At 46.4% G+C, this 23,623-nt stretch overlaps 1 long non-coding RNA gene across 1 annotated transcript; it reads right to left on the bottom strand.

The window, feature by feature from the left end:
- Window positions 1–497: 497 nt before the first annotated feature.
- On the bottom strand, window positions 498–22,773 carry LOC129471591 (uncharacterized). Its single transcript, XR_008653657.2, has 3 exons — window positions 22,612–22,773; window positions 14,539–14,645; window positions 498–2,914 (listed from the first exon to the last, which is right to left on the bottom strand). It is a non-coding gene; the product is annotated as an uncharacterized lncRNA (long non-coding RNA).
- Window positions 22,774–23,623: the final 850 nt, after the last annotated feature.

Raw genomic sequence — 23,623 nt, forward strand, 5'->3', positions numbered from 1 at the left:
GCAATGAAGAGAAGATGAGTCAAAATGGAGGCATACAAACTCAGGGAATAAAATGTTATACCTTTCAAAGTGACAGTGGAAGGCTGACCACCATTTCGGCTCCTCCCAAAGGGGCTGCTGTCTCTTGACATGCAAACTCTCAGCAGTATCGGTGGTTCTGGAATGGGAGCATCTGTTCTCCAAGGGAATTACAGGACAGAGCAGGAATCTTCAGTGTGGGGAGGAGACAGGGGAAAAGAGTTGGGGTAGCTCAGACATGAGCAGATGGGTCACTGTCTGGAACAAGCCATTTACAAAGAGTACATGAGCAAAGTCAACCTTGATCTGGGTTGGCAGCTGGGTGGTGGTGGGGGAGAGAGTGTTATGTACTCAAAAGCCAGGGCTCCTATGAGGACATTTCAGGAAAAGTTACAGTCTTCCCTTGTCAGCTCTTGGAGTAACTAGATTTCCTTCCTCATCTTAGAAAAATGCTTCTAGAGTCAACTGATAGCAATTGAAACAGTAGAAGTATCCAGGTTTGTTAAAATCCTGCTTTCATTACAGCTGCAAGGGATGGATCTAGAACTGATTTATGGAGCTTAGGGATTCTGTGAAGTCATACTTGGCCTTCACAGCAGGAGAGAGAGAAAGGCAGAGAGAGGGGGAAGCAGTCAGAGGATGTAACCTCTGTACTCACTTGGGATGAAAAAGCTCCTTCTCTCTCCAACATACACAGGCACAGACGTCCTCCCAGGGGAGGTATTGTGGCCTGACTCTCACTTTGGGAAGATTCTTCTCCTGCTGCCATTTAGGACCAGAGCATGTTTTATCTCCAAAGGCTGGGCCCCTGTTTTATGCCTCCAGGGCAACCCTCCCTGACTCACCTTGTTAACCTGAGTATCACACCATTCTCTGTCTTGATGGTAGAACTAGAGAGTCCTGAGGCACAGATGCTCAATTGCTCGGGTAAATCAAATGGTCTCATATACTCAGCTTGGCAGAGGCTCAGAGCATGAACCAATTACTCCTCCCTTTATTCATGCAACATATTTATCCATTATCTACTATGTGTCACTCATTGGAGCTACAGAGGTGAAGGCATAGTCTGACCAGTAAGAACAATGCTTCTGAACACTTTTGATGCCACAGCACATAGTGAAAAGGCTCATTTTATAGGACATAACTCTGAGATGCATGGTATCATTTCAGAGTTTCTGTCTCTTTTCTCTACTTTACCTTCTTCTATTACCCTTGGTTGGCATGGACCACATCCCCAAAGGAGGGGGTGGGGGCTATTAATATGCCAAAATCCATATGTGTGGTAAACATGTTAACATTGAAAAATTCAAAATAATCGGAGTGCCCATCTTAACAGAAGCAGATCCTGAGACAAAGATTCAAGTGCAGTTGTTACTGGGTTGGGGGTGTAGACAGCCCCGGGAGGGAAAGGAAAAGTGATATGGAGAAGGACAGGCAGTCAATCAAGGCAGGTTATTAAGCCAAGTACTGCTGTGGGCAACTGGAGCTTGTACCCATGGAGAAAGCTCTGGGATATAGTGTACAGCACACACCTGAGTTGTCCCACCCAATGGGCAAGGGAGCTGGGGTATTTACACACCAATTCCCTCTTAGTCATTGGTCAAGAGCTATTCCTGGCAGGTATTAATTCTATGGCAGTTTCCCCTGCTGAAGTGATAGGCAGCATGGGATCTGAAACAAGACTTTCCACTCAGAAATGCAGAGCTGGCAGTGGAGTTTGGCTGGAGCACACAGAAATGTTAGAGATATGGGCAGGGCATGGACAGATCCTGCTAGATGCATCAATGGGGGCTTAGTAAAATATTTGATAACACATCCTTCAAACCCAGGATAATGTGGAACTATATTCATTGACATAGAAAAGTGCTCAACTACACATTATTGAGTGAATGAAAGCAGCATAGAGAATATCCAGTAGAGTTAGACCATTTGGATTGCTTATTTTTCTCTGTGTGTAAATGTGTCCCACACACTGGAAGGCAAGGCCAGGACCAGGGTGAAACAAGCAAGGCTCTTGCTTTGGGGTAAAGTCTAAGGAAATGTCAAAAAGCTCAGTGATCAAAATAAATATTTCAACCCAACATTTACAAAATATCAACATTAATGCAAAAATTCCATGATGAACAAGGTCAGGATCTGACCTCGTATTTGCACAACTCAGCCTCATTCACTTCATCCTAATCCCAGCCCTGTTGGATTCTGTCTCCTTAAAGTTTTGACCATCTGAGGCAGAGAAAGAGAGAGAAGTTGGAGAGAAACTCTGGTTTCTCTCCTCTTCCAGCCCTCCAACCTCTTGCTAGTGCCCCCCTTGGTCAATTCCAACCATAGCTAACATTAGAGCCTTAAAATATCCACCCACAAGGGATGGCCTCCCCTCTCCTCCTTCTCCCCATTCTGTCTCCCCTCTCAACCTCCACGCCCGGCACAGAGCAGAGCAGCTAAAGGGCAAGGACTGGCATGGTTCCCTCAGGAACCTATAATAATTTGCAGGCAAAAAGAATCAGTTCCCGAGCAGGCCAACAAAAGCCTTAACAACTGAGACATTGTCTTCCAGGCGCAGATCAGCAGTGGCCAGTTAACTGCACATGTTATTTCACAGTCCTCTGGGGTGACAACCTTGGGTCAGGCTGACCTGGCCAGAGAGCACAGAGCCAAACGCCAAGTAATCAAAGCCAGTTTGTTGAAACTAAGCCATCTTGACTCCCCTCTGCCAGACAATCGGGCCACAGCCGAGAGCTTTCCTACCCCTGCCTCCTCTGGGAGTCTGCGTTCTGTGGGCTTGTGCAGCCATCCCCTTCCCAAGCCGGCTGATTCTCAGTTAATCAGGGATCAGGACCTGGTTTATGCTTCCTTCCTCTGGTAGCTTCCACTTTCCTCCCTCTGGTAGCTCTTACACCTGTGGAAAGATGGAGAATAGTGAGTTCTGTCTGGTCTTTGCAAGGCAGCAGTCAGAGAGACCAAAGTAGCTTGGTTAGGAGCAGCAGAAACTGAAAGGCCTGGCCTTCGAAGATTCCACTGATTCCAAGCAGCATTTTTTTTTTTTTTTTTTTTTTGAGATGTTGGCTCACACCAGTGCGAACAAAATCATGTTTCTGTCTCGACTGAATCATTTGGCCAAAGCATTAATTTCACAGCCAGCATTCACACTGACACACACGACCTTTAGTTTTCTTCCATGAAGAATTAACACACAATGACTTGTTTTCAGGTCCCAGGCCACTGGCAATGCTGGGCTTTCTTTGTCTTGTTTGTCACAGTGGCTTTCATTCTCTTCCACCTGATGTGCCTGTGATGAACACGTGAGGCTGTTGCAGAGGCAGAGAGGTCGAGAAAGGAGGGGGAATTTTGCAGTATTCCACAATGAACATCACCACGTTGTTAAAAACAGAACCAATCAGAGAAATGCATCATTCCCTGGATCCGGTAGTCCAGTGGGGTAGAGGAAGAGGGAGGCTTTGATCTATACACCTTAATCACACTTTGGGCCTGGCACACTGGTGACCATGGGATTCCTGGCTGCACCACCTACCTGTCTGGACATCTTTAGACAGATGACTTAATCTCTCTGAGACTCAGTTTTTTCAACCACAAAATGAAACATAGTAGGACCTGCCACATAGCATTGTTGTGGCGACTGAATAAGATCATGCCCTTGGTCACAGTATCTGACAAAAAGTAAGAGCCCCATAAATGCTGTCTTTTATTATTATTCATGGAAAAGGCCAGTCCAGAAACTTCGTTTTAAAGGTCTGCTCCAGGGCTTCTTCAACAAACCCATAATTCTGGGTCTTGGTAAAACACTTACAGTAAATGTTTATAAGGTTGACATACACATTGCATGTCAAAACCCAAGAAGGATGGAAGGCCAGCTGAAGATGAACAATCCTTCATCTGAAATCCCAGCCCACACCTGTAATCCCAGCACTTTGAGAGGCCGAGGCAGGCGGATCACTTGAGGTCAGGAGTTTGAGACCAGCCTGGCCAAGATGGTGAAACCCCGTCTCTACTAAAAATACAAAAATTAGCTGGGCATGGTGATGCATGCCCATAGTCCCAGCTACTCAGGATGCTGAAGCATGAGAATTGCTTGAACCCGGGAGGTGGAGGTTGCAGTGAGCCAGAAGATCATGCCACTGCACTCTAGCCTGGGCAACAGAGTGAGACTCTGTGTCAAAAAAAAAAAAAAAAAGAAAAGAAAAGAAATCCCAGCCTGCTTTGTCATTCTTAGCTTGGCTCATTCTTCTTTCTCTGCACTGACCCTGAGCCACCCCCTTTATGACCTTTCCACAGAGGAAAGCACATAGTAGGTGTTGAATAATTGGCATCTATTGTCTTTAGATGCAGACTCTGAAACCAAGCTGTGAGGGCCCGTACTTTATTTGGGAAGTGAACCAGGAGGTACTAGTAGGGGAGTGGGGAGGTGAGGAAGGGAAGGGAAGGCAGTACATCAGGGTGTGTCATGAGCAGGCCACTCTTGTGGACAACTGGACTCATCCCACTACTAGTAACCTCTGGGAGACATTGTAGAGCACACCCTTGAGTTGTCTTACCCAAGTTGTGAGGAAGCTGGGGATTTAGCCACCAACTCCCATCAATTATGGGCTGCCAGCTACTCCTGGGGACATGTATCCTGTGCAGAGTTGACGGTGGCCAGAGTGGAAGGCAGCAGTGGCAGAAAGGAAGCCAGCAGGTGTGAGCTGATCCCCAGGAGACATGGGCAGGGCACTGGCGGCTTTGGCTACACCGTCCTCAGGTTGCTCAAGTTTAGCTAATCAATTGCATTTGACTCAGGAAATGTATTCCTTCATTGGTGCCAAGTCTGATGGGATTGTGTCACTGTAGTGCTCCAGGACCGTGGGTCTCGGTCTCGGAGGCAATGTGATTTCCAGGCATCTGGGCACAGCTCCTGCTAACAAATCTGCCTCCAGTGGATTGTCTTTTCTAGATGGCAGACACAGAGACAGAGTTCCAGTGCTCATTCCTTCTTTGAGAGATCTGTAGAATGAGCCAACATCTGGTGCCTTGGGTTTCTTTTTTTTTTTTTTTTTTTTTTTATTATTATTATGCTTTAGGTTTTAGGGTACATGTGCACAATGTGCAGGTTTGTTACATATGTATCCATGTGCCATGTTGATTTCCTGCACCCATTAACTCGTCATTTAGCATTAGGTGTATCTCCTAATGCTGTCCCTCCCCCCTCCCCCAACCCCAGAACAGTCCCCGGAGTGTGATGTTCCCCTTCCTGTGTCCATGAGTTCTCATTGTTCAATTCCCACCTATGAGTGAGAACATGCGGTGTTTGGTTTTTTGTCCTTGCGATAGTTTACTGAGAATGATGGTTTCCAGTTTCATCCATGTCCCTACAAAGGACATGAACTCATCATTTTTTATGGCTGCATAGTATTCCATGGTGTATATATGCCACATTTTCTTAATCCAGTCTATCGTTGTTGGACATTTGGGTTGGTTCCAACTCTTTGCTATTGTGAATAGTGCCGCAAGAAACATACGTGTGCATGTGTCTTTATAGCAGCATGATTTATAGTCCTTTGGGTATATACCCAGTAATGGGATGGCTGGGTCAAACGGTATTTCTAGTTCTAGATCCCTGAGGAATCGCCACACTGACTTCCACAATGGTTGAACTAGTTTACAGTCCCACCAACAGTGTAAAAGTGTTCCTATTTCTCCACATCCTCTCCAGCACCTGTTGTTTCCTGACTTTTTAATGATGGCCATTCTAACTGGTGTGAGATGGTATCTCACTGTGGTTTTGATTTGCATTTCTCTGATGGCCAGTGATGATGAGCATTTTTTCATGAGTTTTTTGGCTGCATAAATGTCTTGTTTTGTGAAGTGTCTGTTCATGTCCTTTGCCCACTTTTTGATGGGGTTGTTTGTTTTTTTCTTGTAAATTTGTTTGAGTTCATTGTAGATTCTCGTTATTAGCCCTTTGTCAGATGAGTAGGTTGCAAAAATTTTCTCCCATTCTGTAGGTTGCCTGTTCACTCTGATGGTAGTTTCTTTTGCTGTGCAGAAGCTCTTTAGGTGCCTTGGGTTTCTATGTGATAAGCATTCAGCTGAAACCAGCAATTTCTCCTCTTAACAGGTCACCAGACCACACCTTTTGGTCAAGGTGACCTGACAGGGCTGGGCTGACAACTAAAGAATAAAGCAGTGAGGTGAAGTCTGCTGACCTGGGGGCACCATGACAGCAGTCTCCAAGACCATATTCCAGGCCTTCCTATATGTCTCTTGGTTCTAACATAATAATAGCTAGCATTCATGGAGCTGCTTCTAGACATGAGGCATTAGGACCATATGTATTATGTCAAGAGATGAATGGTGTTAGCCCTGCTTTATAGATGAAGAAAATATAGGCACAGAGAAATCAAGTGTCTTGCCAAAGTCATAGAATCAATAAATGACAATATAGTTGAACCCAGTTCTCTCTGGCTACAGAACCCATAGTTTTAGCCAATATGCTATATTTTATTTATCATACAGCTTTTCTTTGTTAAACCTGAAGGGTTATGTCCAGTGGTGTGGAGTAAACTGGCTCCCTGAAGGTAGAGGAGGGATGGGAATAGCTGTGATTTGGAGCATCTGCCAATTTCTGTGGCGTAAATACTCCTACCATGGCCAATTTCAAGCTCCTTAGCATTTAACAAGTGGCTTACGAAATTCCAGAATGTGAAACAATTGGCTCCCACCAGCCAGAAGGAACAAGCTCCAGCCTTCCACTGGTGATACCGCTCTCCCAGAGGTCTTCATTATCAAGGTTTCTGGAGAATATTGTTGGAACAGTTTCTTTCTTAGCCATTCCACTCCTTAAATCTTGCCCAAGAGTGCTAGGATTATAAATGAGATCCTGGTATCATTCATTCAACAAACATGAAGTGTCTATAAGGCATGAGGGGTGATGCCTCGTAGGGAGACACAGTTCCAAACTGTCTTAAGTCTAGTTTCCCAGAAGCAGACCAGAGGCAAAGATATGCATGCTGTATGAGGAAGTGTTGCAGGAAAAAACACAGGGTGGTGAAGAAGTCAGATGGGAAGGGGAAGGGAGCAAGCAGGTGTATAGTGGCAAGCCAAGTCCCATGAAGCAACAGTCCCCAACCTTTTTCGCACCAAGGACCAGTTTCATGGAAGGCAATTTTTTCCACGGACCAGGAGGGTGGGGAGATGGTTTTGGGACAATTCAAGCACATCACATTTATTGTGCACTTTATTTCTGTTATTATTACACTGTAATATATAAAGAAATAATTATACAACTCACCATAATACAGAATCAGTGGGAGTCCTGAGCTTGTTTTCTTGCAATTAGACAGTCCCATCTTGGGATGATGAGAGATAGTGACAGATCATCAGGCATTACATTAGATTGTCATAAGGAGCCGGCAACCTGGATTCCTTGCATGTGTAGTTCACAATAGGGTTTGTGCTCCTATGAGGATCTAATGCTGCTGCTGATCTGACAGGAGGCGGAGCACAGGTGGTAATGCAAGTGTTGGGGAGTGGCCGTAAATACAGGTGAAAATTAACTCTCTCACATGCCTCACCTCCCGCTGTGCGGCCTGGTTCCTAACAAGCCATGGACAGGTACTGGTCCATGGCCGGGGGTTGGAGACCCCTGCCATGAAGAGTACTTTAGATTCAATCTTGCAGGGGAGCTTCGGAAACATGGGGTGCATCTGGGGTGTCCTGATGAGGGGTGATATGACGAAGTATTTCTACTTGCAATTCTCACCACCTGTCATTGGTTAAGGGCTGTCCCCAGAGGGGCATACATTTTCAAGCACTGCCAGCACTTGACTGGTGCAGCAAGGCTCTAGCTGCCTGAGGGCAGCCCCTAATGAAGAAGCACAGGGACAGACTGGTAGGAAACAGGGTCCCTCAGGAGCTGGTGTGCACAGAAACAGTGAAGGGGTTAGGTACAGAGCTCTGAGAGTGTCTACTTCACAGTCATTCACTCAACCAGCATTTATGAGAGCTACAGTGTACTGGGTACTGTCCTAGGTTCAGAGGACACAAGGATGAATGCAAACAGCCAGGTTCTCTGTTCTCAAGGAGCAACTAGACCCGACGTGATCTAGTCAGGGAGCAGGGGTCTGAGCAATCCAGATGACAAACAGATCATTATCAATTGGGATACATGGCTACAGGAAAACTATGGGGTCATGAAACAGCAGATAAGAAGACAGAAGGTGGATTGAAGTGGGTTAGAGAAGGCATTCTTCACAGTTTGGCAGGGAAACCCTTGGTATTCACTGAGAGTCTCAAAAGAGTGTGCAGGTGAACAGCTAAACTTCTCTGGTCTTTGAGTTTTTTGGGGGGTGCTAGAAGGCCTGTGCAAAAACACAACAGTACACTAAGACCACAGATTACTTATGGTGAGAAAGATTCATGGCTACAGAAATCACCTACCCAAATTTATGTTGCAATGTTTCCTAATCAAAGCCCTATATACCACTCTAGTCCTTAAAACCTACTCAAGGTGTATTTATTCACAGAGATCTTGGGACTTCCATACTTTTGGTTGCTACGAAACCTGCAGGCTCCAGAGTCAGAGTGTCTGAATTCAAAACTGGCTGGATCACCTAAGTAGCTGTGTATCCTTGGGCAAGCAGTTTAACCTCTCTGTGCCTTCATCTGCAGATTGGGGTACATGTACCTCCCTCACACAGGTTCTTTTGTAAAGAGTAAATGGAAATGAGTTGATGCTTGCAAACTGCTTCGCACAATCTCTGGGCATACTCTAAGTACTAAAAAGGTAGCATTATTTATATTATTAGATATTATATTTGAACAGATATCCTTGATATGGTTTTAAGTGAAAAAGGAAGATTTTTCCAAGAAATAGTTTGAATGGATATTCTCAAACTTTGGCCTCAGAACCCTATACCTTTAAAACTACAGGAGCCCAAAGAATGTTCTTAAAAATATGTATTTAAAATATTTATTAACTCATTAGAATAACAATAATAAACCCCTTCTATGTTAACATGTATATCATATTTTTATGAAAAATAACTATATTTTCTTAAAAATTAGTAAAATAAAGTTATATTGTTTTTACATTTTTGCCAATCTAATCTTTTCTCTTTTCTTTTCTTTTCTTTTCTTTTCTTTTCTTTTCTTTTCTTTTCTTTTCTTTCTTTTTTCTTCTTTTTGAGACAAGGTCTTGCTCTGTCACCCAGGCTGGAGTACAGTGGCATGATCACAGTTTACTGCAGCCTCGATCTCCTGGGCTCAAGCGATCATCCTCCTGCCTCAGCCTCCCAAGTATTTGGGACTACAGGTGCACACCACACTATTTTTTTTTTTTTTTTAGCAGAGACAAGGACTCAGTATGTTGCCCAGGCTGTTCTTGAACTCCTGAGCTCAAGTAATCCTCCCACCTCAGCCTCCCAAGGTGGTGTTGGGATTACAGGCTTGAGCCACCACGCCTGGCCTCAGTTTCTGTCTTAATTGAAGACAGCCAGATTCCCATATATGTTCTTCATTCAGTCTATTGTGATGCATTGTTTTGGTTGAAGTATATTTAAAAATCAAGCTTCACATGGTTGGAAATGAAAGGACGATTTTAATACCCTCTTCAGATAACTGTGGCTATTCTTTTTTGATACTATACCAAAACTCAACAAGTGGCAGGTTTTGTAATGGTTAGGTGCAACATGAAATGTGAAACCCTATCAGTGAACTTTTCTATTTTATCATATTAAAATCAATCTGTCTATGTTGTGTTTTAAATGGACCTTTTACCCATGTGTGATTCTATATTCTATATCAACTATTTGGAAAATATTGGTTCATGGAGTTCTGCAGATCTACCAAATGTTGACACATTTTGTTATATAATATCAAAAGGTCACATGTGTTAATATCCACACTGATCTTATCAGAAGAGTCTTCAAACGTGGGGAAGCTGTCAAGCGCATAGTGGAGGATATAAGTTTTCCAGAAATTCTATTTTTTGGTGGCAAGCTAAAATTTTTCCATTGGCAGCAATGAGAAGGCATGAGATTACTACCTAGCCTTAGTCTCACATAAACTCAAAGCTTCCCTTCCCAACTTCTCTCTTCTTCAGTCTTTGCCATGCACCAGAGGTCCTGTCTTTCAGCAACGCTCTTCTGCAAGTGAGGTAATATTGTATTAGCTTTTGTGTGTCACTGATTTTTTTTTTCTTTTACCATTTTCTATATAGTCTGGGTAAGCCTATTGTTTCTGCATCTAACCCCACTAGCTTCAAATTACTTTCTCCTCATCCCTGTGGAATGGTGGATTGGTTCCCATGAGCAGTCAAAGACAAGACAGGGAACAGCATGAGGCCACCTACTGAATAGTTCTTGAATCAGTCACCTTCCCCCACTCCTAGCCACCACAACTTAGCCAGAAGCCACCATTTTCTTTGGCTGGGATTTTGGCAACAGGCTCATAACAGGTCTGCAGGCCTTGAGTCTGGAGGCCTCGCCTAGTCCATTCCCTTCTGGCCAGCCAGAGAGCAAATCTGCAACGGTCCTGCCCCGATACCTACTGCAACCTGGGAGAAAAGCACAAAGGAGGGGTCAAGGTCCATCTCCAGCCCCACATGTGTGGACCCCACAGAGTGCAAGTCCAAGAGCTGCCCACCCTTCCTGTACACACACAGTTGCCTCTCAGATTGGCCTGCTGGACAAAAGCCGTAGCAGCCTCCCTGGAGAAGGAAGAGGGACAAGAGAAAGAGGTGTGCACAGACCCTAAAAGTAGGCTCAGGATGTTTGGAGCAGGAGTTCCAGGTATATAAAGCATGACGCATAAAGAAGTGGGTGTAGGTTCCAGGCGGCAAATCCTTTGGTATCACTGACTCCTCAACCAGGTTGTCAGGGAGGCAGTGGGGTCCAGCGTAGAGCCTTGTAAATCACACCCTAAGCAAGAACCTCAGGTGCCCGTGTCTAAAGGTGTAACAGTGTGCAAATCTAACCTACACGACCCTGCATCATTCACAGGATCAAGTGCCCATGCCTTGGTCTACCAGGCCTCTCCCAGTCTGGCTCCTGCCTACCTGTCTTTCTTGCCCAGACTGTGTCTGGCTTTGGTCCCTAGGTGCCCCATGCTCTCTCACTGCAGGGATTTTACAGCGCGTGACCTCCTCTGCTCAGGGATCATTCTTCCCTGGCGCCCCAGGCCCCCAGCTCTAGACTTAAGTCTGGGTTGGCTTCTGGTCTTTGGCCTTCGCAGCTTTTATATCCTGTCTGTCCTCCACCAACAATAAAGCATGACAGCTATCATTAGGCAGTGCTCACTATTTACAGCTAAGGGCACTGAGTGCTTCCAGTAACTCTGTGACATGCATGCTGTGTTTATGCCCATTTTACAGGTGAGGGACCTGAGATGAAGCATGATAACTAATTTGGCCACAGGGCCAGATAACAAGAGAGTCAGGCTCTGAGTTTAGACACCAAGCTTTTAACCACCGTGCCAGTGATTTTCGGTCCTTAAACTTTTGAGTACAACAGAATCACTGGTGTGCACACGATTGATGTGCAGCAGAGGGGAGAGAGTAAGTTTATTAAAGTACAGACTCCTGGGCCCCACCAATCCAGAGATTCTGATTCTATAGGTCAAAGTTGGGCCCCAGAAATCTGCATTTTTATAAGCTCCTCAGGGGATTCAGATGCAGGCATTAGGGGGAACCACACTTGGAGAATCACACGCTTTCCTGCCTAACCGCAAGTCCTAAACTGCAACCCGCTAAATATAATTAGGTCTTCTGGGCTCAGCAGGGCCCCTGAGAAGGAGGAAGAAGACACTGCGTGCATCTAGCAAGTTCTCCACACCACCTGTGGTGGTGGTTGGAGTGGGGAGGGCCTTTCCCTGGGGGAAAGATACACACCCTGGTTGCATCATATGGATTCAACACCAGAGCCATAATCTGGGGTGTCCAGAAGCCAGCACACCCTCCGCATTCTGTGCTCAGTTCCGGCTTGGCCACAACTACCTGGAACCTGGTCTGTCTGCCCCCGCCCCACCCCCCTGGCTGCTGCTAGTTAACTGGAAGCTGTGGCCAGAGGGAATATGGGCTGAGAACATAATTAGGGAGCCCATTCCCAGCCAAACAGCAGGAGGACTTTTGTACCTTGTCCATCTCTTCCCTGAGACTTGTCAAGACACTCAGTGGTTGGTCAGCAGCCCTGACTTGGGCACCATAAAGCAGGGAGGATGGGGGGCAGCAAAGAGGACTGTGTGGTGACCTCATTGGGTGGTCTCCTTCAAGCCTTTCCAGCTCTGCCAGCAAGAACAAAGTGACAAGGCCTCTCCTTAGGGGGAAGAAAGAGATGTGTCCTCAACTCAGGGGACGCCTGGGGCGATCTGAGACACTGGGCCTTCCTTTCACCTCATTGTTTCCTCTGCCATAATTTTCAATTTTCCCCTGCCTTTCTTTCTTTCTTTTCTTTTTCCTTTTTCTTTTCTTTTCTTTTTTTTTTTTTTGTTTGAGATGGAGTCTCGCTAAATGCCCATCAATGGTGGACTGGATAAAGAAAACGTGGTATGTATACATTGTGGAATACTATACAGCCATAAAAATGAACAGAATTATGTCCTTTGCAGCAACATGGATGCAGCTGAAGGCCATTATCCTAAGCAAATTAATGCAGGAACAGAAAACCAAGTACCACATGTTCTTACTTATAAGTAGAAGCTAAATATCGGGCACTCATGGACATAAAGATGGCAGCAATAGACACTGGAGAGTACTAGAGCAGGGAGGGAGGAGGACAAGGTTTGAAATATTAACTGTGGGTACTATGCTCAGTATGGGGGTGATGGGATTAATTGGACCTCAAACCTTAGCATCATGCAATATACCCAGGTAACAAACCTGCACGTGTACCCCCTCCATCTAAAGTTGAAATTATTAAAGAAAAAAAAAGAGAGAGAAGAGAAATTAATTAGAAATGAAACTTTCCCACCCCAGGGGCACAGTTTCCCCATCTATCAAAAGATGCACATAGGAGGATTTAGAAGGCTGAGTGCTGTGTGGCTTCCATGCCTGACCTTCCACTGTCTGCTTATTCTCCTATTGCTATGGGCCCCCTGTCCTGGACCCTTCTGACACCAGCTATGTGGTCCTGACCCTGGGCTTCCTGAGCCTCTCATTACAGATAATCCTGATGGGGCCAGAGAGTATATGAAGAAGATAGGGCTCAGGATCTTGTCCGACTGTGGGATTAGATCCTGGCACCACCCCTTGTCAGTTATGAGACCCAGAACAATTTTCTTTGCCTCTCTGCAGGTCAGTTTCTCCATCTATAGAGTAGGACTGATAAGACCTTCCCAAAAGCACAGGTTTGAGGGTTTGCAAAGCTCTTATTCCATCCACATCATCACAGATGATCATCACAGATGCTCCATCAACATCAGCTCCAAGAATGTGACATTGCCAAACACAAGGGGAAGGCGTGCGATATGCAGCCAAGTAGACGTCCATTATCCACGGAGAAGTCATTGCAGACAAGCTCTCTCCAGAAGCCTGTGACAACCCCCACCAGTCAGAAGGAGCTCAGGGAATGTGTGCTCCTTTGAATATTTGCTTGAACTAATCAGGGAAGGAGAGCAGGAAAACAAAAGGGACCTTCAGAGTAAGGCAGGACTTGCAAACTCAGTGCCACGAGGGCCAGGGAGGCGGCCGACTTAGTAATTACTTGAGTGAATGGCACCAGAGACATGGAGATCAGAAGTGCTTCCCTCAGAGGGGCAGGATGGCAGACCCGAGAGGCCGGGTGCTAGGTTCACATTCCAGCTTGGCCACCCACCAGCTGTGTAAATTTAGGAAAAGTGCTTTGCCTCTCTGTGCCTCAGTTTCTCTATCTGTAGAAACAGAGATATGCAGATAAAAATAATACCTACCTCAAAGGGTTGCTCTGAAAATACCCTCTCTATAATATATATGAGCACAAACATCAGTGTCCGGCACAGGTCGGAACTAGGGATATCATTGCAGCTGGCTTCCGTTTCCATCTTATGACAACAGCACACAATCTGAATTAGCCCCATTGTCAAGCAGTGGGGTCTGCAGACAAGAGCCATCAGCATGACTTGGGAGCTCATTAGAAATGCAAATACGCAGGCTTCACCTCAGACCTACCCAATCAGAAACTGTGCATTAATTGGCTAGGTAACCTCAGTTAGAAAAATTAACCTCTCTAAGCTGTGGATTTCTTATCTGTAAAATGGAGATTTCTAATATCAGCCAACCCCTCTTCTGTGCTAGGGGCTCTAGGAAGGCTCCGGCCTTCTGTCAATTGCTAGGCTCTTTTCTGCCTCAGGGCCTTTGCACTTACGGTTCCATCTGCCTGGAATGCCCTTGGCTCTCCCCACGGCTGAGCTGCTTTTAGGCTTCAGATTAAATGGCACCTTCTCAGAGAGGCCTTCTTCACCAACCCTGCCCCATCTCCCGTTAATCCTTGTCACTACACTCATTTCCTTCAGGTGCTAATGACAATCTACAACTCCCTTATTTTTGAGTCTACTTACTTGCTTCTCATCTGTCTTCAGCTCATGTCATATAAACTCCAAGAGGGCAGGAACTGGGTCTGTCTGTGCACAATGCCTGGCACAGCATGTGCATTCCATAAACGAGTCTAGAAGGAATGGATGAGTCTATCATAGAAGAACAGAGAGTGCTCATCACAGCACCAGGCACAGGGCGAAGGCCCCATAAGAACAACAGGACTGTAAAGTTATTATCATAAAATAGGCCACCACGTAGCCCTGGGCTTCAAAAACAGCTACGCGGAGCAGCGCAGAGGCTAGTGGTGGCCTTTCTATCCCTGGCACCTGCGCTTAGTCTGCACTGTGTGACCCTCTCACCCAATCACGTAACAGGGCTGCTCTGAAGAAGCTGCCTCATTAAAATATGGAAATAGTTGTCACGTTGCTATCACCCAGCCCAAGCCATCAAGCGCTCCAAATTGGTTTTTGCCATTTCATACGGCACAACATACATTTGTTAACTTTTCAAACAGTAAACACCACCTGCAAAGTGCGTTTAATATTTAATGTAACTATAAATTGTTTTGAAAATAAATCCAGCCACGTGGAAAAGCAGCAGAAGGAATGGGAAGCGAATCCAGGAACCTGCTCTGCATGGGGGCAGAGCGGGCTGCAGGGTTGGGCCTCCAATTACGGGTCAAGCACTTGGATGCCCCACTTCAGTGCTTTATGGAGCTGATGGGTAATGAATGCTTCCCCTCGATGCTCTGAGGATTGTGACCTCATGATAGTGCCTATTTCGTTCTCCAGAGGAGGTAGGGTAAATCTACAGAGGGGGTGCGGGGGTGTACCTCTACCAAAACCATCTTGGTGGGGAGTGCTGGTTAATGCCAACATTACCCATGGCCTTGGTGGGGAAAAGCGTGTCAGCCATGAGCTCTTCTGGCCAAACCAACTGGTGACACTGCCCAGTGTCATGGGATGTGTGCTTGGGGCTAGTGACTGGTCTGTGACAAATTAATTTGTCACTGCTCATCACATGCTGTATTTGCTCCTTCCTCTCTCTCTCTCTCCATCTCATCTCATGCACTATATAGAACTTCAGAAAAGTACCTGTCCTTGTCTTACTTCCCTCATAGGTCAAATTGGAATGCTAATGATACCTACCTCATTGCATTACTGTAGGTTTAAACGGGTGACTGCCTGTAAAGCAGTTAGGACAATGCCCAGCATATGGGGCCATTTTTAAATGTTTGCTGCACTGTCACCATTGCTGCTTCTGCTGCTATGAACAGATGTCATGCCACCTGCTCCCTGTGGCCCTCTTCATTCCCACTGCAGCTGTGCTGGCCTCCTCTTCATGCCTGGTGTGCTCCGTGCTCCCTCTTGCCACCAGGCCTTTGCACGAGCTGTGTCCTCTGCCTGGGGCACTTTTCCTTTCTTTTTTTGCCTGGTTAATCTCTTAGCTATTGGCCCAATCAGCTATTAGGTTGGTGTAAAAGTAATTGTGGTTTTTGCCTTTGAAGGTTATAGCAAAACCACAATAACTTTTGCACCGACCTACAGAAATGTTGAACTTCAGGGGGAAAGGGCGAGCTCTCTACTCCTGGCATGTCAGTCACTGACTAAATCTCTGGAGCTGGAATGGTGGCATTCTCTGATTAGCCCACACCAGTCATCTGCCCACTTGTGGCCGGGGCCAGAGGACCAGGATCAGCAGCCCCATCAAAAGCCACATGCCATGCAGAGAGGGGCTGATAGAAGAGAGCTGCCCTTCTTGGCAGACAAAACCATCACTGTCCATTACAATGAGATGTGTGTCCTGGCAGTCACCATGGAAACTGGGTGAGGAACAACTGCCATCAATCAGGTGACCAGTTAGGCAGCTATTACTTTGATCCAGGCTAGAAGAGTGAAGGCTGATGATTTGCAAGACATTTCGAAGGTGCAACCGAGAGAGAGAGAAAGAACATAATTCTGAGGCTTCTAACTCGATATGCAGAAGAGTGAATGACACCACTTGTGTCCTATTACTGGCCTCATATGATGCAACTGAAAAAACTGGGTGATTATGAAGGGATCTGAGATAAAGGTATCCAGCTCAGATAGGGAAACAATTTTGGGGGTGAAAAGGGAACCTAAAGTCTCTCAATTCATACCCTTTAAGTAGACACATATATAAATGCTGGCACTAATTCAACTAATTAGTAAAGGGATGTTAATGCCACGCTAGCCACTGGTTGGCCCTTCTGGCCAAATTCAAAGCTAGTGCATATTATGTCCCCTGGCTCTCTTGATTCTTCTGAGCTTCACAAGGGCTCTTCTGTGGGTCCATCTTAGTGTCTGTCCCCTTGATTCCTGACTCTCCCGGGGATCATGTTCTCCTGTGTGAGAAGGCTGGCTCCCTTGTGGAGTAACTTCTGAATAGCCACTGAGTCCTCTGAATGGCATGAGAACCCAGATGGACCCATGTACAGAGAGATGCTCTGTGCTCTGCCTGTCCCTATGCTATCAGGCAACTCCAAATAGCATGCCCAAAAGACTTCTCAGTTCTCCTTCCCAAACATGATCTTCTCATGTCAGTAAATGACACCATCATTCACCAAGATCCTCAAGCCAAAAGCCTAAAATTTGAATTCCATCATTCCCTTTCCCCCACACCCAAACTACCAATATATCTGGTTGGCCCAGTCTCTCCCCAGCCAACATATATCCCCATCAACCGTGTTCCCTTCTAGTCCAGAGGCTGGCAAATATTTCTCATAAACAGCCAGATACTACCATGCACTATCCACATGGCAGCTAGAGTGATCTTTAAAAAGTAAGCAGCAGTTGTCTCTCTCTGGCTTAAATTTGTCTGGTAGCTCCCCATTGCCCTTAAATGAAAATTCAGTCTTTCCATACTGTCTGCACCCCTCCATGAACCGGTCCCTGCCTCCTCTCTGACCCCACATTCTGCCCATTCTTTGTCCACACTTCTCCACACCCACCCCCACCCCCCCCCCCAGTTTCCTTTCTACTCCCCAAACACTCCGACCTCTTTCCCTTCACTCTTCCCTGGGAACATTCTTCCCCCCAACCTCCCCCACCAGTTCTCTCCACATCTGGGTTCTTTTTCATCGATTAACTCTTGCTGACCGGGCACAGTCGCTCATGCCTATAATCCCAGCACTTTGAGAGGCTTAGGCAGTTGGATCACTTGAGGCCAGGAGTTCAAGACCAGCCTGGCCAACATGGCAAAACCCCGTCTCTACTAAAAATACAAAAATTAGCCGGGTGTGGCGGCACACACCTGTAATCCCAGCTACTCAAGAGGCTGAGGCAGGAGAATCGCTTGAACCCAGAAGGCGGAGGTCGCAGTGAGCCGAGACTGTGCCACTGCACTGCAGCCTGGGCAACAGAGCAGAATCTGTCTCAAAAACAAACAAAACAACAACAACAACAAAACCTCTTGCTTTCCTGAGGAGAACCATCTGACTCTTATCTAATGTGGCCGCGTCTCTTCCCCATTGCCCCATCTGAAATTATCTTATTTGTTCAACCGTTTGTTTTTCATCCTTCTGGAACATAAGCTCTGTGAGAGCACGGACCTCATCTGTCCTCTCAGCACACACATCAGCACACTGTAAATCCCCAAATAGTTGCTCACTGAACAAACGCAGGCTCTTGGTCTATATTTCCGGGCAATGCCAGATGTCTGTGCACCTTGGATTTCTCCAGCTTTCCCAAGCCCTTCCTGTGCTGGCTCAGAAGAGGGCTGCCAAAGAGTTCATTCCCTGTGTGTGACAAAGCCTGAAAAAACACACTGCTTGTCTGAGTCACTGTGCTTGTCCAGGGACCTCTGTGCAAACCGATTTGTGATGGCAAGGTCAAGCTGATAGAAGGGCTACTCTTCCAACAGCTGGACTCTACACTGGGGCCTCTTTAACAACAGATGTGATGTGGTGGAGAGGCGGTGGGGAGGCCGGGTCCCACGGAAACTCCCATGCAGAAATCCTGCCGTCTGTTCCTGGTACTCCCTGACATGTGGTAGAGCTTACCAGAGCTTAATTTCCTTGTTTCCAAAGTGCCCTCTCCTAGGAGCTCTCATAGCTCTCATTTGCTCACTCTCATCTCCCAAACCCCCGCACCCCATCTCCCTTTTTCATCAAGGCATTGAAACCAGAGACTGCTGGTTGCCACCTAAATGCTTTTTGTCCCTTCTTCCTTGGTCTTAGAAGCCTGATTTTATTAAAGATGGTGATAAACCCAGCAAAGAGACAACATTCACCCACCCCTTTTTCAGGTAGTGGTGGCCAGGCGATGTCTGGCTAATGACGTACAAACAGAAGTGCCGCTGGAACTTCTGGGAAGAACGATGAAAGGAGGCTGACTTCAGCCACTAAGACTTCAGCCACTGTCTTAGTCTGCTAGGGCTGCCATAAAAGAATGCCACAGACTGGGAAGCTTACACAACAGAAATTTAGTTTCTCATGGTTCTGGAGGCTGGAAGTGTAAGATCAGGGTACCAGCATGGTCAGGTTCTGGTCAGGGCTTGCTTCTTGCTTCCTGGTTTGCTTTTCTCCATGTCTTCACACAGGGGAAGGGAACAGAGAGAGGGAGAAAGTGGGGGCGTGGAGAGAAGCAGGAGAGGGAGAGGGAGAGGGAGAGAGTGAGAGAGAGAGAGAGAGAGAGAGGAGGAGAAAGATCCTTTTCCTCTTTTTCTGAGGCCACCAATCCTATCAGATTAGGATCCCACCATTAATGACCTCATTTAGCCTTAATTACCTCTTAAAATCCCTATCTCCAATATAGTGTCCTTGGGGGTTAGGTCTTCAATATATGAATTTAGTGGGGACACAATTCAGGCCATCACAGCTAGGCATTACATCATTTAGTTCTTCTCTTCCTTCTGCCTTCCTCCCACCTGGAATCCAGATGTGATGGCTGGAGCTTCAGCAGCTATACTGGACCATGTGGTAACCTTGAGAATGAATGCCAGGTGCTGAGGGTGAGGGTGGAAGTGCAGAAAGATGGAAAGAACCTGGGTTTACTTTGTGGCACCATTATATTATCATGGAATCGTTAGGAGTTGCTTTATGTCAGAGCTCTGGTTCTCAGCCACGCTGTATATTGGAATAACCTGGGGATCTTTGAAAAATGCTCATGCCTGGATGTCATTCCCAGAGATCCAGATATAACTGATCTTTTGGGGCACAGCCTAGGCATCGTGATTTCTTTTAAATTTCTCCTGGTGATTCTAACGTGTTAAGCTCGAGAACACTGCTAAAGAAAAAATCCTGGTGTAAGAGAATTGACTGTTTTAAACAATGGTATTTTAGTTTTGTTATGCAGACTAACTCAACTTCAATAAGAAATCTAATTCTAGAAGATGAATCACTTCTGTCTTCTAAGATTTTCAGAACAAGCACCGCCCAAAGCCATCAGGAGACCTGGCCGCATCCTACCACTTTCAAGAGTAGATATGGGTAGATATCAATTCAAGCTGAATGGTGACAGATCTGTGCAGTATTAAGTACAATTTTCTGTCCTTTCACTCACATGAATAAAACAGTGTGTGTAACTTAAAATAAACTTCAGGATTAAAATAAGCACTCAAATTCAAAATAGTCAGATGTGGCACTTTTGTCAACAAACCTCTTTTCCAAAAGTGAAATCCATTGGTAAGGATCATTAGAGGCCAATGAACTCTTCTTTCCTGTGACCCAAATGTCCCTCCTTGTCCCCAGCCCAAGTGGGAAGAGCTCAAGGGGAGGAGCTCGGCCAGCTGGTGAGAGAGTTGGCTTAAAATAAACAGGTACCAGGGTTCAACTCTCAGCTTCACCACTTACAGCTGAGTGCTCTTGGCTACGTCATTTAACCCCTCTGTGCTTCAGCTGCTCCCTGTGCAAAATGCAGTTCATGATTTTGTCCAGGACTTGGGACTGTGGCAAGGACTAAAAGGCAATGTCCGAAAAAGCACTTAGCATTGTGCCTGGCCCATAGTAACTGCTCAGTAAATGTCAGCCATCATTCTTAGGCTATGGCCAGCCACTCTTCCCAAATGATGTGTCCTTCCCTTTCATTTCTGGAAAACAGTGCCAAAACAGGGCTGCTTTTATGAATAGGGTACTAAATGAGCAAACACATGTCTGCAAATAAAGGTAATTCATCCCTGGGGAGATAGCATCTCTCCCAGGTTCAGGGGTTAATGGGCTTGGAGGATTCATAACAAACGGTGCCCGAGACAAATTGGCTGATGGAACTGAGCAGCTATTGTTTCTCAGACAGCTCTTCAGCTGTGGCCCATTTATTAGCATGGCTGCCGGAGAAACAAATTAAAAGGCAAGACCCTCAAAGATAACAGAAATTGAGTGCGAGGGGCAAAACGCCCTGAAAGTTTGAGCCGGCGACAGAGAGGCCATGCTTCTTCATCTGCTGCCAACCTCCAAACACTGAACTCTGGAGGAGGCTGGACGGGAGCCAGCCTCTGACGGCGTGTGCTCTCCTCGGTAAATATGGGAACTGCCAAGAGCCAAGCCCGTGGAAAAGCACTTACAGATTAGAAGCAAACACATGGCAAGCAGGACCCTCTGCAATCGTAAAATGCATCGTGGAGGAAGACGAAAGGAAACAAACCATTCTCTTTGGGACTGTCCATCTGGAAGCGTGGAGCCAGGAGCATTATTACAAATAAATGTATCCAGCCCAGCAATGTCTGGGAGTCACTGGATGTTTTCATCCTCCTGGAACCTTCGGAAGAGCTCTGTCCACAAATACAGGCTTCTGAAGCTGCAACAGAACCCTGGTGCTGGGACACGGGTTCTGCCCTTCACCCCATGTGGACTGGTTTAGCCCATTTTCTAGGGAAGGCTGCGGAGTGGTGAGGGCTTAATACTCCAGAAGCTTTGTGAGTGGGGGTGTGAGCCTGGGAGGGAAGCCTGGAGGCCTCGCAGGCTGTGGGATACGTGGCCAGATGGAGCATTGGCCTCTGTGGGCAAATGGCTTCTACTAGACTTTTCTAGGTGTGACCCTGGAAACATTTTTATCCTGGGGTGCTGACTAATAGAACGGATTCCTGGGTCCTACTTCAGACCTCCACGATCAGCCTCTCTGCAGGGAAGTGCAGAAATCTTACATTTAATATCGCTTCTTTGGTGATTCCTATGCACACTAAGGGAGTGCTTCTCAAACTGGAGCATGCATGCGCCAGCATAACCCTGAGAGCTTACTAAACACAGATTGCTGGGCCCCACACCGACAAGCACCCCTGATTCAACAGGTCCAAAGTGGCACCTGAAGATCTGCATTTCTAACAGGTTTCCCTGATGCTGGTGCTACTGGTCCAGGGACCACACTTTGAGTAGCACTGCAAGTCTGCAAGCCCGCTGAACTACAGGGTTTGCTCTCAGGCTGAGCAAAGTTCCGTTTGTCAACAAACATTTACACAGCCCCAGTTGAGTGCAAGAGCCCTCTATTCCTGGGCGTCGTGGCGTCTGGGAGCCAAAGCTTCACTCTTAGGCCCCCACAGGAACCTGAAGATGTTTGAGTTAATAATGACTCCAGGATGAGTTTGTGCCAGGACTTTCCTTGTAGAAGAGAAGGGCCTAAACAGTGGCTCTCAACTTCGAGCGAGATTTTAGAAACACTCCAGTGCTGGGGAAAAAATGTTAAACTAACTAATGTAGTCTCTTTGGGTGTGGGAACTGGGCATCATCTGGATTTTTAAAGCTGCTCTGGGGAGTCCAATGTGCAGCCAGGCTAGAAAATCTAGCACAAACGTTAACTCTGACTACCATCAGTAGCACCCAGGGAGTGGCTACAAAGCATTACATTGGGCCCCACTCCTCCCTTGCAATTCTGTCTTCCATGATTCAGAGTGGAGCTTGGGCACTGGCATTAAAACAAAAGCTCTCCAAATGTTCCACAGTGCACCTAGCGGCAGGGATCCAGACCTGCCGGCCTAGTGGAAAGGGACTGAGGAGCACTAAATCCTGGGAAGGCTTAAGGGGTAGAATGAAACCAGACTGGGGCTGATTCATTTGGATCACCACAGTAAATGGCAATGGTAAAGCAAGTCACAATTGTGTAAAGCAGTTTTATGATGTGCCATCAGAACAGATTTCTTGTTCTTACCCCATAAACAACTCAAACTATCTTCCTTGCTGGCCTGAGCAGGAATTCATTGGAAGGGAAGATAGAAGCTTCCTCTGCAGACTTCAGACATGCCTCCTCTGGGATGCACACAGCAAGGGGTGCCCTTGCCAGCCATAAAGCCCTGTGCAACTGGGTTTCTACAGCTCTCCAGCGGCCTAGGAGGAAGGTTTGCTAGAATTACTGCCCCATGTGACTTTCTTTTAAAAATTAACTTGCAGATCCCTGGGTGCTAGATCAGCTTTCTCAACCTGGAAGTTGGACCCTGGAGCCTGCATTTTGAACAGATGTTCTGGGCAATTCCAATGTGCATTGTAGGCAGGGAACCATTTACCTGAAGGTTCCACCTACCTGAGCAAAGGCGGAAGTTGGGAGAGATAGGGCCAGAGAACAGAGTGTATAATTCTTTGCCATCTTTGGTTTCCCCGAGGTCCCTGCTGGGCAAAGGGTCTCTCAGAAAACCCTTCCTTAAAGATAAGAGCCTATTTACCAAAATTTACATCTAGGTCCAATAAATGGAACTGACTTTACCCATGCAGGGCTGGGTGTCACACTCAGCTGTCCCTGTCATGATGCACTTTTAAGGCCTTTCTAACAGGATGAGCTAGATTACTGGCAAAGAAATGAATTTCTCCTATCTCCAGAGAATTCTAAATCTCCTCACTAGAGAATTGGACTATCTGTCCCATTTCCAACAATGACACATGTTGAATGGCCCAACTTTGGCCAATGGTCCTGGCCTGCCATGTCTTCTCACAACAAATGTTCCCTGGTAATTTGCTCACTCTGGGGTTAGTAAGAATTTCAAATTGGGAGAGAAAGAGAGAGAACTGTTTTAAGTGGGCTGACCTTGGCCTTCCAAAATTACCTCTGAAGTTCCAGGATTTGTGAATGACCCAGAGGTCCATAATCCACAGTCATGCGCCATTTGAATGAAGCATGAATGTGGATGGTGTGCATCTGGAACCATGGAGGGGAACTGGGTCTCGTAGCT

This window comes from Symphalangus syndactylus, chromosome 21 (genome assembly GCF_028878055.3).
Source record: "Symphalangus syndactylus isolate Jambi chromosome 21, NHGRI_mSymSyn1-v2.1_pri, whole genome shotgun sequence".
NCBI lineage: Eukaryota > Metazoa > Chordata > Mammalia > Primates > Hylobatidae > Symphalangus > Symphalangus syndactylus.